Below are 14,662 nucleotides of genomic sequence, written 5' to 3' on the forward strand. Positions count from 1 at the left end.
CTCTGTCAGAGGATTCGATAACCCAATCGGGGCTCTGGCTGTTAGCTGCAGAGAGGGAGTAGCGCAGGCGTTACAACTGAACTGCGGGTCTTAATATTTGGTGGTCCTGTCCTGATCCAATTTGGCTTTACCTGTCCTGATTTCTGATCTGCACCTGCTAGCCTACTGGCAACTGAAACTTTCGGGGTTCTGTACTTTCAAACTGACCCGTGGCCAGGGTTGGTCTTCACACCATTCTAGGTTAATATAAATTCGTGTGGGTTCGTCATTGTTTTGTTCCCTATCTCTTTACCTTTCCTACCGTTAAAGTTTCGATTGCATAGTATGTTCCCCTCTCTTACCCTCCCTTTGATAAACGCTCAAAATCATTTTTGATTGCATATTATGTTCCTTTTCTTACCCTCCCTATTGCTAATTGGTTGAAATCTGTTTAACACATCTTTTGCATAGTTATATTCTAATATTGATTTTCATTCTTGAGAGTCTTATGGTGCTTAATCTTTGGATCATGACCATTTAAGAAATTTAGATAAAGATTTTAAATATTTCCCGAGTCTGTGGTTATTATATGAGTGCAAGTATTTTTTTTCTCTATCTATCTTCAATCTAACACCCTGATCCAATAGGTTTACAGGTACCAGCGACAAAGATTGGTAAGTCAATAGTATAGAACCTAGTAAGTAAAATAGACTGGTAGTAGAGCGAAGGTTATCTGATTAGATTATGATTCATTGATTATGGGTCCAGGTGAGTATGGTAAATTTATAGACGGGTGACCTGCGCGCTCTATCAGTATATTCTTTTGGTAGCCAGAGGATGGTTAGGGTTTAGTTAAGATAGGTAGTAATAGTTATGTATTGATTATTGACCGATCAAATCTGATTTTACATTGATTATATTGATGCTGTATTGAGTATTAGCCAAAATTGTTCGTACCTGTTACATGTTTTGTCTGGAATCCCCGGGGCAGAATAGCGGGTGGTAAATGGAAGCCACACTGCAGTGAGGTCACTAACCTAGAGGAAATAAGTGCATGGTTAGGTAAAACCGGAAGCACTATTTAGGGATTTTTCTGTATGAATGTGTGAATAGATGATAGCAAAGAGTTCACTAGCAAAACTTTTGGTGCGATATCACCTAGAAAGGGTCACACAGATTGAGTAGCAGGTTCGTCTGAGCTTGATTGATAGCAAAAGGGTTCGCTGGTGAAACTTTGGCCTTAGAATATCCCGGAGTGGATAAGTTTAAAGGAGTAGCAGGTTCTCTAATGCTTGTGTGAAGGGTAGACGGAAGGGATCTACTTGAAGTATATGAAGAGTAAGCGGAAGGGATTTACTCGTATTGACTGAAATTTAACTTTCCTTTGAATCAGTCACTCAGGTACAGTGCCGAATGTTTTTACGTTGTTGAATAATACAAATCTGCATTAGAAGTAAAAGAAATCAAATTTTCGTATTAACCTTGCAAAAGAAAAAGTCAGTCGCGAAGCTGCACTGACGTCACTCTGAGCCACGCTGGTATTGGGTGAGACAGCGGGTGTGTAGCTGAGGTAATAATTGTAAAGGAGGGGTGAGTACAGGCGCGTGGGAACTAGTCTCACGAGAAAAAGCAGCGCAACTATTGGTTGGATTTATTTGAAATTAAAATTTTGATTGGTCGCTGAAAATAAAAGACACGCTGGTATTGGAAATAATTTTGTAAACAAATTGAGAATATCTAGAAGATTTGCGTTTGAAATATATGTGGCATATAGGTCCGCTAGTAGGAAATAGACCTGATAGGAGATATTTAGGGTTTGCCCAAGAACAGCATATAAGAGGAAGACCCTTTAATATGTACGGAGGAAAGAGAAAAATGTCGTTCATTAAAAGAATTAAGAATTATTTCAAGAAAGATAAAGTAATTAAAACAAGAGAAGGAATTATTATTCCACCTCCCCAAGTCGGCCCAGACGGACGCCCGGAGTACCGACGGTTAGAGCGGTGCTCTACCTACCTGCGTAGTACCTTCCTCCTACCTACCAGTACCTAGGAGGCCGTACACTTACTCAAGGATGTCCAGGTGACACTTCTACCATGTTAAGTAAAAATATTTTTATTTTATTCTGTTTTTAGCAGTAGCGAGATACGGTCCTGACGAAAGCAGCGGACACCTTTATCGGTCCATAGACTGCAGAAACATGTTGACCTTATGATGTAAATAGTAGCTATTTGTTAAACCTACTATGTTCCCGCACTGGTTTTTAAACATTGGAAACATGTGAGGTACCTAATAAATCATTTTCCACCCGGTTCTCCAATTTTAGAGTTTACACGTATTCACGCACTCACCACTATTATTATTTCTTTTTTTTTCACGCACTGCTTTGTAGTTATCAGTACATGGTCACCTTCCTTAAAACTCTCTACACACTGGGGCACCCACTTCATATTTCGTTAGTGGTTGCAAGAATACTCTCCTTGGTGAGAGGAGGCCCAGATGATGACAAGGGCGGTACCGGACGATAACTGATGGGTACTTTCAAAACATGGAAGTATCTTGTTGTGCTTGAATCAAATTTTTTTCAGTTTTACAATCACATTTAGCATTGAGTTACATATCAGACATTGTTTCACGGATTACTAATTTAGACCCACAACTACTCATTGTTTTTCATACTGTCTTTCTTTGGGGGCGTATCTGTGCCTGGTCTTTAAAAAATTTCCCCTGGGACCCTCTTCTTTATCGGATGTTGTTACATTATTATTCCACCACCAAATAGGCCTGCATTATACATGATGGTAGAAAGGGGCTATCACACTTGTGTGTGGTAAGAAAACTGGATGGAGTACACAAAAATGATGTAGTTTTAGCATTTCCAGAGAATGGTACATTTAATGGCAGAGGTTTGCACAATCTGAGAACTCGCATGAATGAATTAGAACCCAGACCTAGATTAACGCAGTATGAGGCATTGGAGCAATGAGAAACTGAAGCTTTTGAGCGAGATAGATCCAGACGCAATGGTAATTGGAGTAGGTTTTATCCCCAATTTCCAAAAGATACAAGAGATAAATTAAGGCAACAATGGAGACAGTCCATGTTAGTGGAAGAACTATATCCTGTATTAACTTTCGAAGAACCTACTGGAAGAAAAAAGAATGAGAAAACAAAACATTTAATGACTAGCGCTGAGTCAGATGATGATTATTTAGAGGATTTGTTATTGAAAAATCCACCACCTTATAATGAAGAACCGAGTACAGTTAATCCAAATGCTCCATTTCTGAACCACCTCTGGTTCCGCAAGTGGTACATGAGACTTCATTAGAAAAAGTACTGCAAGACAGGGAAATAGAAGCATTAAATAAACAAAGAAGCGAGTTGATTCAGAAAATTTCCCAATTAAATACAAGTCCGGAAGCCCTGACAATTCCGATAACTATTGGTCCAGTTGTTCCTTTGTACGGAGACAAGCAAGCTAGTCCAAAAACTCCCGTTCTGAATACACCTGTAGTTCAGCCAAGAAAAGAACCCTTAATAGTTGATTATCAGGCAAGTGAATGTGAGTTAGTGATTTCTCTGATGGATTTGCCCATAAGAGAACCAGTGGGTGACTCGATCAGGAAAAACACTCCTATGAATTCTAGAGAAGTACAGATGGAGACATCCTCAGGTACAAGAAGTGCCACAGTAGTAACCCCAGAAGAAATAGAGAGATGGACACGAGAAATAGAGAAACCAAAGTCACAGCCAAAGGTATTGGATATATTTAAATTAAGAGTTGAATTAGAGGAAATGATGGCTGGAAATGTGGGATTGGACAGATTAAACACATTCAGTGAAGACGAGTTACTGTTTATATGTAAAGCATTCCTAGAAATACAAAGGTGTTTCATGAAAAATTAATGGATACGGCAGCTAATATGGGAATTGACATTGGCAAATCCAAAGTGTTACAAAAACCATATTGAGTTGAATTTTCTGACAAAGATTTGGAAAACATGAATGCATCAGGGAAAAAAGTCCAAATCAGGGAGTTGATGTCATTATTACAGAAATGGGGTGACTTAGAAAAATGGAAAACTAGATGGGCAAAGAAAAAGGAAGAGGCTCGATCAAAACACACTGTTTCTGAATATGTATTAAATGAGACAGAAAAGGTAGAAAAGTTATGCCCCATGAGAGAGGTACCAGGTGGAGGTTATGTACATGTCCCATGGTCTCGATAGGATATTTTGTCATTTACAAATGATTTCCCAAAACTTCGAGAAAAACCTGTAGAATGGTACAGACAGGTCGAGAGATTTGTGAAGGTTTCAAAATGTCTTTTGAAAGATTTAGATGGACTGTTTGACATTGTTGTTCCAGTGGATTTGTGGACAGAATGTAAAATTGCTATTGATTGGCCTATTGATGAATACCCTAAAAGACCCAAAGACAGGGGCACCTTCTAATGAGGGATGAAAAATTACAACCAGGTAATACTCTACCTCAAGGGGAAGGTGCCTGCAAAAGAGACAGATTGGACTAGAATAGATAGAACTACCCAGAATAAAGATGAGTCTGTGCATGCATATTATGAACGCCTGTTACAGGTGTTCAAACAGTACAGTGGTCTGGATAACATTGATATGAAGGACATGACGCATTTCATCTATAGGTTTGTGTCAGGATTAAGGCCAGAAAGTTTGCAATGGAATAAGGACCATAAGATTTGCTGGCAGGCCAAGCCGATTGATGAAATCCTTAAATATTCAAAATACTGTGAAGATGATCTCGACAATAAACTAAAAGAATTAAAGGAGAAAGTAATGTGGGCACAAGTGAAATTAGCAGAGCAACAAGAGCTTCAATTGAGTCAGATAAACAATAATCAGAATCAAGGTGATGGTAATGGGGTTAAGCCAAGGGGAAAATTCAATAGAGAGGAAGCAAAAAAGAAGTTTCCCTGTCACGGGTGTGGGAAGTTGGGGCACTGGAAGAACAAGTGTAAGGCTGTGCAAAATAACACTGTCCAAATTAATGATTTGAATCCACAGACGCAGAATGAGGTGCCACAGAAGCCTCAGCAGCAGGTATTACAAAACCAGTTACCCCTTGCACCTATGCCAAATTTTAGGAGCAAAGCACACCAGAGTGTGGATACCACAAATTGGGAGAGAAGTGAAAGGAGAGACACAGCAACATCACAATATCTTTTGAGTGATACGTTTTTCAGTGAAGACACCTACTGACGGTGCCTGAGAGTGGAGGACGAGGAGTGCGTACTTGGCGCCTCCTTGCCGGTAAATCAGTCAGGTCCATACATTGAAGGAAAGGTTGAAGAAAATAATGTCACCTCTCTATTGGACACTGGTGCTACCCATTCTACTGTGAGAGCAGCAGACGTTCCAAACCTACCCCTCTCGTGAGAAGCGATCCAAGTAGTGGGCGTTTCTAATAAACAAATTAGTACCCCAGTTACAGAACCAATGGAAGTTAGAATAGGCAATTTTAAAGAAATGCACAGATTTGTTGTGTGTGATTCAAGTCCTGTGACCTGTTAGGCAGAGACGTGTTGTGCAAAATGAATTGCACTATCTTTTGTACCCCAAGTGGTGTTGAAATTCAAACCCCAGACGAAGACGGAGTTTATAAATTAATGTTAGCAAAACAGGAAACTGAAAATAAAAAGTTAACTTTAGAAGACTTACCAGAAGAATTACAACAGACTGTAAATCATAATGTATGGGATTTTACCGGAAAAGATGGAGGATTGATTGCAAATGTCGATCCAATAAAAGTGACAGTGGAGGAAGGTGCAGTTTACCCAAATACTCGACAGTACAAAATGAGCCCAGAAATAAAGGCAGGTGTTGCAGTACAAATAAAGTGATTGGTTGAAGCAGGTATTTTACAAGAAATAATGAGCAGTCCATGTTATTCACCCATAATTGGGAAAAAGAAACCGAGTGGCAAGTATAGGGTCGTACAAGACCTTCGCAAAATTAATAAGATTGTTGTCCCATGCTGTCCAGTTGTGCCAAATCCTGCAGTAATTCTGTATCAGATACCGTGGGAGGCTGGATGGTTTACTGTAGGGGTACTCATAGTACGTCCCGCGGGCCGGTGGCGGCCCGGCAAGCCTGCCCTGGTGGCCCGCGGGCCTCGCAGACATCATACCCGTGTTTTAGGAACACATTTTTATTAAAGAATGTCTGCAAACACTGCCGGGTGCAGCAGCGACACTCAGAGAGACTCTGCTGCTCTGTGGGGGCAGGGTGATTCAATCCAGTGATAGGCAGAGCAGCAGAGTCTCTCACACACACACAGCCGCACCCGAGCACTTCACACGTCTTTAGAAAGACCATTTGCATGTTAGTGGAGCTTTGTGAATTTCACCTCTTCTTAGGCCCCTGCAGCTCCGCTCTGCCTATCACTGGAATTAATCACCCGGCGCCCACAGAGCGGAGCTGCAGGGGCCTAAGAAGAGGTGAAATCAACAAAGCTCAACTAACATGCAAATGGTCTTTCTAAAGACGTGTGAAGTGCTCGGGTGCGGCTGGAAGCGGGACGCTGTCTCAGCCTTGGCAGACACAGTCATGTTAGCAGTCTACAAAAGGTGACATTTTACCACAGAGTTGAACTGCTCTAAATGTAATGCAGCTAATTCCTTCAATATCGAGTCAAGGGCAGTTTCCGATATGGTGGTGGGGGTCATGCGCTTCTTCATCCTGCTTGGGAGTGCCCAAGAAGAGCATTTGTCTATGCTGCTTTTGGAGAGACATGCAATGATTTTAGCATTAGAATATAATGCATCATAGTGTGGCAAGGGTCTCGGAACACCTCAGGGTTCACAAGGTTGGTGGCACTCTGTATGGAGTGAGGGCACGTAAGAGATGCTACTTCCAGAAAGTGAAGTGAATCAAGATTAGCCACTGCTGAGAATTAGTCCTATTGAATAGGAGTTCATGGGGCAAGAACATGCTGAAGGTAGTGAAACTCTTTACGTCAAGGGAGGTAGAGGGAGGGAGACAGAGACAGAGGGAGAGGGAGAGGGAGAGGGAGAGGGAGAGGGAGAGGGAGAGGGAGAGGGAGAGGGAGAGGGAGAGGGAGAGGGAGAGGGAGAGGGAGAGGGAGAGGGAGAGGGAGAGGGAGGGAGACCGAGAAATGGAGACAGAGAAAGGGAGACAGACAGAGGGCGGAGGTCGACAGAGGGAGGGAGGCAGGGGAGGGAAGCAGAAGTGAGGGAGGCGGCAGAGGGAAGCAGAAGTGAGGGAGTGAGCGAGTGGGGGAAGGGGAGTGAGGGAGTGGGGGAAGGGGAGTGAGGGAGTGAGGGAAGGGGAGTGAGTGAGGAAGTAAGGAAAGGTGAGTGAGGGAGGGAGTGAGGGAGGCAGAGGGAGGGAGGCAGAAGTGAGGGAAGGGGAATGAGGGAGGGAGAGAGGGAAGGGGAGTGAGCGAGGGAGGGAGGGAAGGGGAGAGAATGGGAAGGGGAGTGACGGAGGGAATGAGGGAAGGGGAGTGAGGGAGGGAGAGAGGGAGAGTGGGAAGGGGAGTGAGGGAGGTAGAGGAGGAAGGGTAGTTAGGGAGAGGGGAGGAGAGAGGGAAGGAGAGGGAGGGAGACAGAGGGAGAGGGAGAGGGAGGGAGACCGAGAAATGGAGACAGAGAAAGGGAGACAGACAGAGGGCGGAGGTCGACAGAGGGAGGGAGGCAGGGGAGGGAAGCAGAAGTGAGGGAGTGAGGGAGGCGGCGGAGGGAAGCAGAAGTGAGGGAGTGAGGGAGTGGGGGAAGGGGAGTGAGGGAGTGAGGGAAGGGGAGTGAGTGAGGGAGTAAGGAAAGGGGAGTGAGGGAGGCAGAGGGAGGGAGGCGAAAGTGAGGGAAGGGGAATGAGGGAGGGAGAGAGGGAAGGGGAGTGAGGGAGGGAGGGAAGGGGAGAGAGGGAGAGTGGGAAGTGGAGTGACGGAGGGAGTGAGGGAAGGGGAGTGAGGGAGGGAGAGAGGGATGGGGAGAGAGGGAGAGTGGGAAGGGGGAGTGAGGGAGGTAGAGGAGGAAGGGTAATTAGGGAGAGGGGAGAGGGAGGGAGAGGGAGGGAGACAGAGACAGAGGGAGAGGGAGAGGGAGGGAGACAGAGAAATGGAGACAGAGAAAGGGAGACAGACAGAGGCCGGAGGTCGACAGAGGGAGGGAGGTGGGGGAGGGAAGCAGAAGTGAGGGAGTGAGGGAGGCGGCGGAGGGAAGCAGAAGTGAGGGAGTGGGGGAAGGGAAGTGAGGGAGTGAGGGAAGGGGAGTGAGTGAGGGAGTAAGGAAAGGGGAGTGAGGGAGGGAATGAGGGAGGCAGAGGGAGGGAGGCGGAAGTGAGGGAAGGGGAATGAGGGAGGGAGAGAGGGGAGGGAGGGAAGGGGAGAGAGGTAGAGTGGGAAGGGGAGTGAGGGAGGGAGAGGAGGAAGGGTAGTTAGGGTGAGGAGAGGAGAGAGGGAAGGAGAGAGAGGGAGAGAGAGAGGGAGTGAGACAGTCAGAGTGAGGGAGAGAGTGTCAGAGTGGGTGAGACAGAGGGAGACAAGGAGAAAGGGAGAGAGAGGGATGGAGGGAGGGAGACAGATAGAGAGAGAGAGAGAGAGAGAGAGAGAGAGAGAGGGAGTGTGACAGAGATAGAGAGAGGGATGGAGGGAGGAAGACACAGAGAGAGAGAGAGAGAAACAGATAGAGAGACAAAGAGAGATGTGTGTATGCCGGGTCTGGTGGCTCAGTAGACGAAGGCATCCGCTGCAGGGACCTGTGTTCAACCTCATGGTCACGTTTTTTGTTGTTGTTGCTCTAGCCCCGCCTCCTCCCCCACTGACCCCGCCCCCAAGGGTGTGGCCCTCGGACCCAAACCACAATGTAAATTTGGCCCCCGAGAGAAAGTTTGTGAGTACCCATGGTTTACTGCAACAGACTTATGTCACACATTTTTTTTTATTCCATTGCACCCAGATAGCAAATTTCTTTTTTCTTTTGAATTCAACAGTCATGTGTATGTCTGTAACCGTGTTCCACAGGGGTATACAGAGAGTCCATCAATTTTAATCAGATTTTGAAAAAGTGCCTTGATCTTTGATACTATCCGGACAGTCAGTACTGGTTCAATATATAGATGACCTATTGGTGGCGTCTAAAACTCGAAATGCCTGTGTTGTAGATACCATTGCCTTGCTGAATCATTTGGGTGAAGGAGGGCATAAAGTGTCACCTGAGAAATTGCAGTTTTTCACCACATCAGTGAAATATCTGGGGCACCAGATAGAAAGAGGTGTCAGAAGGGTTACCACAGAAAGAATCAGAATAATTAAAAACATGAAAGAGATCAGAATGTTTCTTGGAGTTGTAGGTTACTGCAGGCAATGGATTGTGGGATTTTCAGTTTTAGCAAAGCCATTGATACAAATGACAAGAAAAGAGCAAACGACCCAGTAGAATGGGACGATGAAAGCATGACTGCTTTCCTGAAATTACGAGAATGTCTGCGTACAGCTCCAGCATTAGGGATGCCTGACTATTCAAAGGATTTTGCATTATTCTGTGAAACACGAGATAATTGTGCACTTTCAGTTTTGACCCGAACTCACGGTCTGATGAGACATCCTGTGGCATATTTTTCATCTACACTAGACCCAGTGGCATATGTGTTGCCCGGATGTCTGAAAGCAGTAGCTGCAACCTGCATGAGTCTTGAGCAAAGCGAGTCCATTATTTTGGGACATCCTGTAACAGTGTATGTTCCACATGCAGTTGTGATTTTGTTAACAAGGACCAAGACCCAGTATCTCACTCCTAGTCGGCTGACTAAATATAAGAGAATCCTTGTAGGGGCAGGGAATGTAACCATTGCAAGGTATAATATTTTGAACCCAGCAACACTGCTACCTAATTCACACTTTGCAGAAGTGAAGGGAGAAGTCGAACATGATTGTATCGACTTGACTGAATACAGTACAAAAACACGTCCTGACATAAGAGAAGAGCCATTAATTGATTCTGAATATGAGCTATTTCTAGATGGCTCATGTATGAGACATGAGGAAGGAGGTTTGAGTGCTGTCTACGCGGTGTGTATGTTGGGGGGTCGAATTGAAGCATCCTATTTACCTGGAGTCAAGTCTGCACAAGTAGCTGAATTGGTTGCCTCGACAAAAGCCTGCAAATTTGGGAAAAATTGGAAAGTAACCATATACACTGATAGCCAGTATGGTTACGGGGTTGTGCACAACTATGGCCAATTATGGATGCAAAGGGAGTTTCTGACTTCTTCAGGTACTTCAATCAAAAATGGTCATTATGTAAAGGATTTACTTGAAGCAATTCAATTACCAAAAGAAGTGGCTGTGGTCAAGTGTGCTGCTCACAAATCGGGAAATGACAAAGTGACAGCTGGTAACCGATATGCTGACCAGTTAGATCAACATTGTGCCAAATTCAGAATGGCTATAAACAAGAAAGTTGAAGTAGGTGAAAACAGCTGCCAACGTATGTTGCTTGAAGGTGTGAGAACGTGGGAAGAAGTGAGAGATTTACAAAATGAAGCAGAACCAAAAGAAAAGGAAGAATGGAGAAAGATAGGTTGTCAGAGAAGGGTTGAGGATGGTGTCATTGTTTACCTTGATGGTAGGGCTGTGTTACCAGACTGTTTGTTTGCTCCTATGGCTAGGATGTTCCACGGAGATACCCACTTGGGAAGAGATGCCATGATTAGGTTGTTCAGACAGAGTTGGTTCAATGCGAAATTCAGGAACATAGCAGAAGCACTTTGCCAAAGATGTTTAATTTGTCAACAGATGAATCCTGGAAAGAAAACTGTAGTGTTACCACGAAGGATTGGGAAGGCAGAGGGTCCCTTCATACGATTACAGATTGATTTCATTCAGGTACCCCCTTGTCGAGGACTAAAATACATTTTTGTCATTGTCTGCCTGTTTTCAAAATGGGTGGAAGCTTACCCTACACGTAGGAATGATAGTATCACTGTAGCCAAACTTTTACTCAGAAAACTGATACCACGTTTCAGTTTTCCAGTAACAATTGAATCAGACCGAGGAAAACATTTTAATAGTGAAATAATTAGTCCAATCTGTGAAGCATTCAATGTTAAACAAAAGCTGCACTGTGCATACCGCCCAGAGGCTTCTGGAGTGGTAGAACAACTGAATGGCACAATCAAGTCAAGATTGGGAAAGATGTACGAGTCTACCCGATTGGAGTGGCCAGATGCTTTACCTCTTGTTCTGATGGGACTCAGAAGTATTCCAGATCGGAACACAGGCTTGAGTCCTCATGAGATATTGATGGGAAGAGCAATGAGGCAAGCATGGGTGCCAGGACACAAACTGATAAATATATCTGATGATTTAGTACTGGAGTACTAAAAAGAACTGGCTGACCAAGTGTGTTCTATCTCTCACCAGGTTGGGGAAGACGCTGTCGCCAGACAAGCAACACCAGCACATGACCTGAACTCAGGTGATTGGGTAGTGCTAAAGAAACATACTCAAAATCTTGCCTTGCACCGAGGTGGGATAAACCACGTCAAGTGATTTTGGTTACCAACACAGCTGAAAAGTGTGAAGGAGTTCCACACTGGAACCATGCTAGTCACACAAAAAGAGTGACTGAGCCTGATGAAACTGAAGCCGAAGGTTGTGCAGCTGAAGGGTCTAAAGATATCGATCCTGAAGTAGCTGAAGAGGAACAACCAAGCACCAGTCATGATGATTGGATTCCAGTAGTTGAGATACCTGCAGAATATGTGAAAACCAGAAGTCAGACCTATTTAGACAGTCAGAGTGATAGTGAGGACGAGATAGATCTAGAAGAACGTACTCAGATTACAGAAATCCAAGCCAATGGTAATCTTGAGGAGGACCAGAAAAGGGTAAATCGATATACTCAGGCATTCCAAATACCTGATACAGCTCCAGAGTCTGAGGAGGGATAGATAAGTTAAAGGGCAGAAGCTCGAGCAGAAGAAAACCAAGGGTTCGAAGAGCTTGAGCAGGACCAGATAGGGGTAGAAAAATGTGTTCAGGAAGAAGCTAAATCAAATCAAAGTCAAATTCAGCAGATACCTGAACAAGGCCAGATTAGTAACCAGGCAGAAGAAACGGAAATAAGACCTGGATCTAGTCAGATTGAGAGGGATACAGAAGACAGCATTGAAATAGATGTGCCACAACTGAATAAAAATAAAAGAGCATGGGAAGAAGGCCAGAGCACAGTGCCAGCTAAAAGACTCAGAAAAGGAGACAAGTGGGCTAGGTTTGTCAAAAGATTGAGACTTTGCCTGAAGACAATAAATGAGGAACCAGAACAAGTTAATGAAATAACTAGTCAAGCTGGACAGTCTGTAATACAACCAAGAAGGAGAAGTCCACGACTGAAAAGGCTGAATAATAAATTCAGAGGCCCTGAATGGACTTACATCGTTCTTGAAGATTTTGAAAATCTAGAAATAAGTGACGAAATTGATGACGAATTGATTGCTGATCAGACTGACGGAACTGTGAGACCTACTTGAAAATTTCACAGGGTAAAAGACTGTGTAAAAGCTACAAAGAGGGGTTAATTCTCCTTGGCTAGAAATGGCTTATCATACTGTTAATAGAAGACTGAAAAGAAATTGCTTAAAAACATGCTGTAGAATATGCCCATGTAGTATAGCGATAGTACTCGTAGTATGGTTAGGACTGACAATAGCTATTCCTTACATAATGAGTAGAGACATGAAGAATGATACTAATGAGCTACAAACGACAGATAAACCTAAACAAATAGATACACAAGAAAAAGCACTTAGCATTAAACAACAGAAGGTAGATTTAGAAGCATCAGATGAGTAAGGACTACATTATACTAGAATTAAAAATAGAACTCACTTAAATGTATTTGCAAATCTATTAGTACACTATGTAGAAGCTATGGAAATAGAAGATTTCTATGGCTGTATGAAGTTACCTACTTCGGTAGCTGAAGGTGTAACTTACCACCATTTATCACTAACATATGGTATTTCATGTAGTGTTTTAGCTAGCTTATTCTATAAGAAAGGACCTTTGCAATATTACTATTCTAATTCAGATGTGATATTTTCTGAACTTCCTATACGTAGTAACCTGAATCCTGTACATACTAAGAGTGATGTAACATGTTATATGGGTGAATACTTTCTAACAATAGGTACAATAGGGGGGCGTGGCTTGGACGCCGATCGGGATGGCGGCGTGAGCTCGCAGCTCCGCGCGGAATCCCGCTAATTCTCCTGTTTTTCGGGACCCTAGGCGACCCGGAGACGACGTTCCTGCCCTCTGAAGTGTAAGGGGACAGCTGGACGTAATCGGAGAGTCGCTGGGGGACTGCTGGCCCCGAGGAGATCGAGGAAAGAGGCGGCCGAGGTGTAGTCCGGGGTGTGAAGAAAATAGCGGCGAGGAGGTCGGACGGTTCCGGACCTCAGCCCTGAGTCCGGCTGTCGCCAAGTAGCGAGGGACCCTGCACCCGGCTGCCCGACGCACTAGGATTGGCGGCGCGACGCCCTGAGACCGGGGGGCGCTGCCCGATTCACCCAGAAGATCAGGGGCTCTCGTCGGCCACCGCCCTAAGACTCATCCTCCCCCATACAGGCCCAAGGGGGGTGACGGGACGGAGCTCGTCTGCCTGGCCATTGCTCCTGAGACCATCGGCGGGGACATAGCACTGCCCGGTGCCTGGAGGCCGGTACGGACCCACGGGCGTGCCAGCAGGACGGGTGACCGGACTTGTGACGCAGTGCCCTAACATGGCGGCGATCGGAGGGCCGATGCCCGGGAGCCGCGAGGGGGACTTGGCGACATCGACCCAGCTGAGTGAGAGTCCCTCCCCGGAGCTTGACCAGGAACAGCGGCTGAACCGGCGCTTGGATGCCATCCTTGAGGCGATCACCTACACTAAGGAGGCGTTGCATAATGACATTGCCCAAGTGGCCACGGGCCTGGGGCTGCTACGCGCGGATCACGCGAAGCTGGCGGATCGGGTCAAGGATCATGACCAACTGTTGCTGGACCTAAAGCCGTCGGTGGTGACCGCGGAGCACAGGATCACGGACATCTTGGCCCGACTGGACACTCTAGAGCGGAGGATGCCGAAGGCCGCAATAGGCGGAACAACGTGCGGGTCGTAGGCCTGCCGGAACGGATTGAGGGGGAAGATGCGGTGGCCTACATGGAGAACTGGTTCCGCACTGTGGTGGCGCCGGAGGGGCTTACTCCATTTTTCACTCTGGAGCGAGCCCACCGGGTGCCCGCTCGCCCGCCGGGGCTTGGCCGCCCCCCCCGACCGATGGTGGTGCGGCTCCTCCACTACAAGGACCGAGATCTCCTCATCCAGCGGGCCAGGATGTCGGGCCCTTATGAGGTGGAAAACAGCAAGGTAACGATCTTTCCGGATTATACGCAGGCGGTCCAGAAGGACAGGGCATCGTTCCTTGCTGTGAAGAAGGAGCTCAGGGAGGAAGGCATCCAGTACTCCTTGCTTTACCCGGCCAAGCTGCGGATTATCATGGATGGCACCACACACTTTTTCCAGACTCCGGACGACGTCTGGCAATGGCTTGAGTTGTACAGAGCGGGGACGGACAGGACGCACCAAAGTCGGCGAGACCAGCCCAAGCAGCCCCGGGTGCGGCAATCACAACGCATC

Source organism: Lissotriton vulgaris, chromosome 11, assembly GCF_964263255.1.
Source record: "Lissotriton vulgaris chromosome 11, aLisVul1.2, whole genome shotgun sequence".
Taxonomy (NCBI): domain Eukaryota; kingdom Metazoa; phylum Chordata; class Amphibia; order Caudata; family Salamandridae; genus Lissotriton; species Lissotriton vulgaris.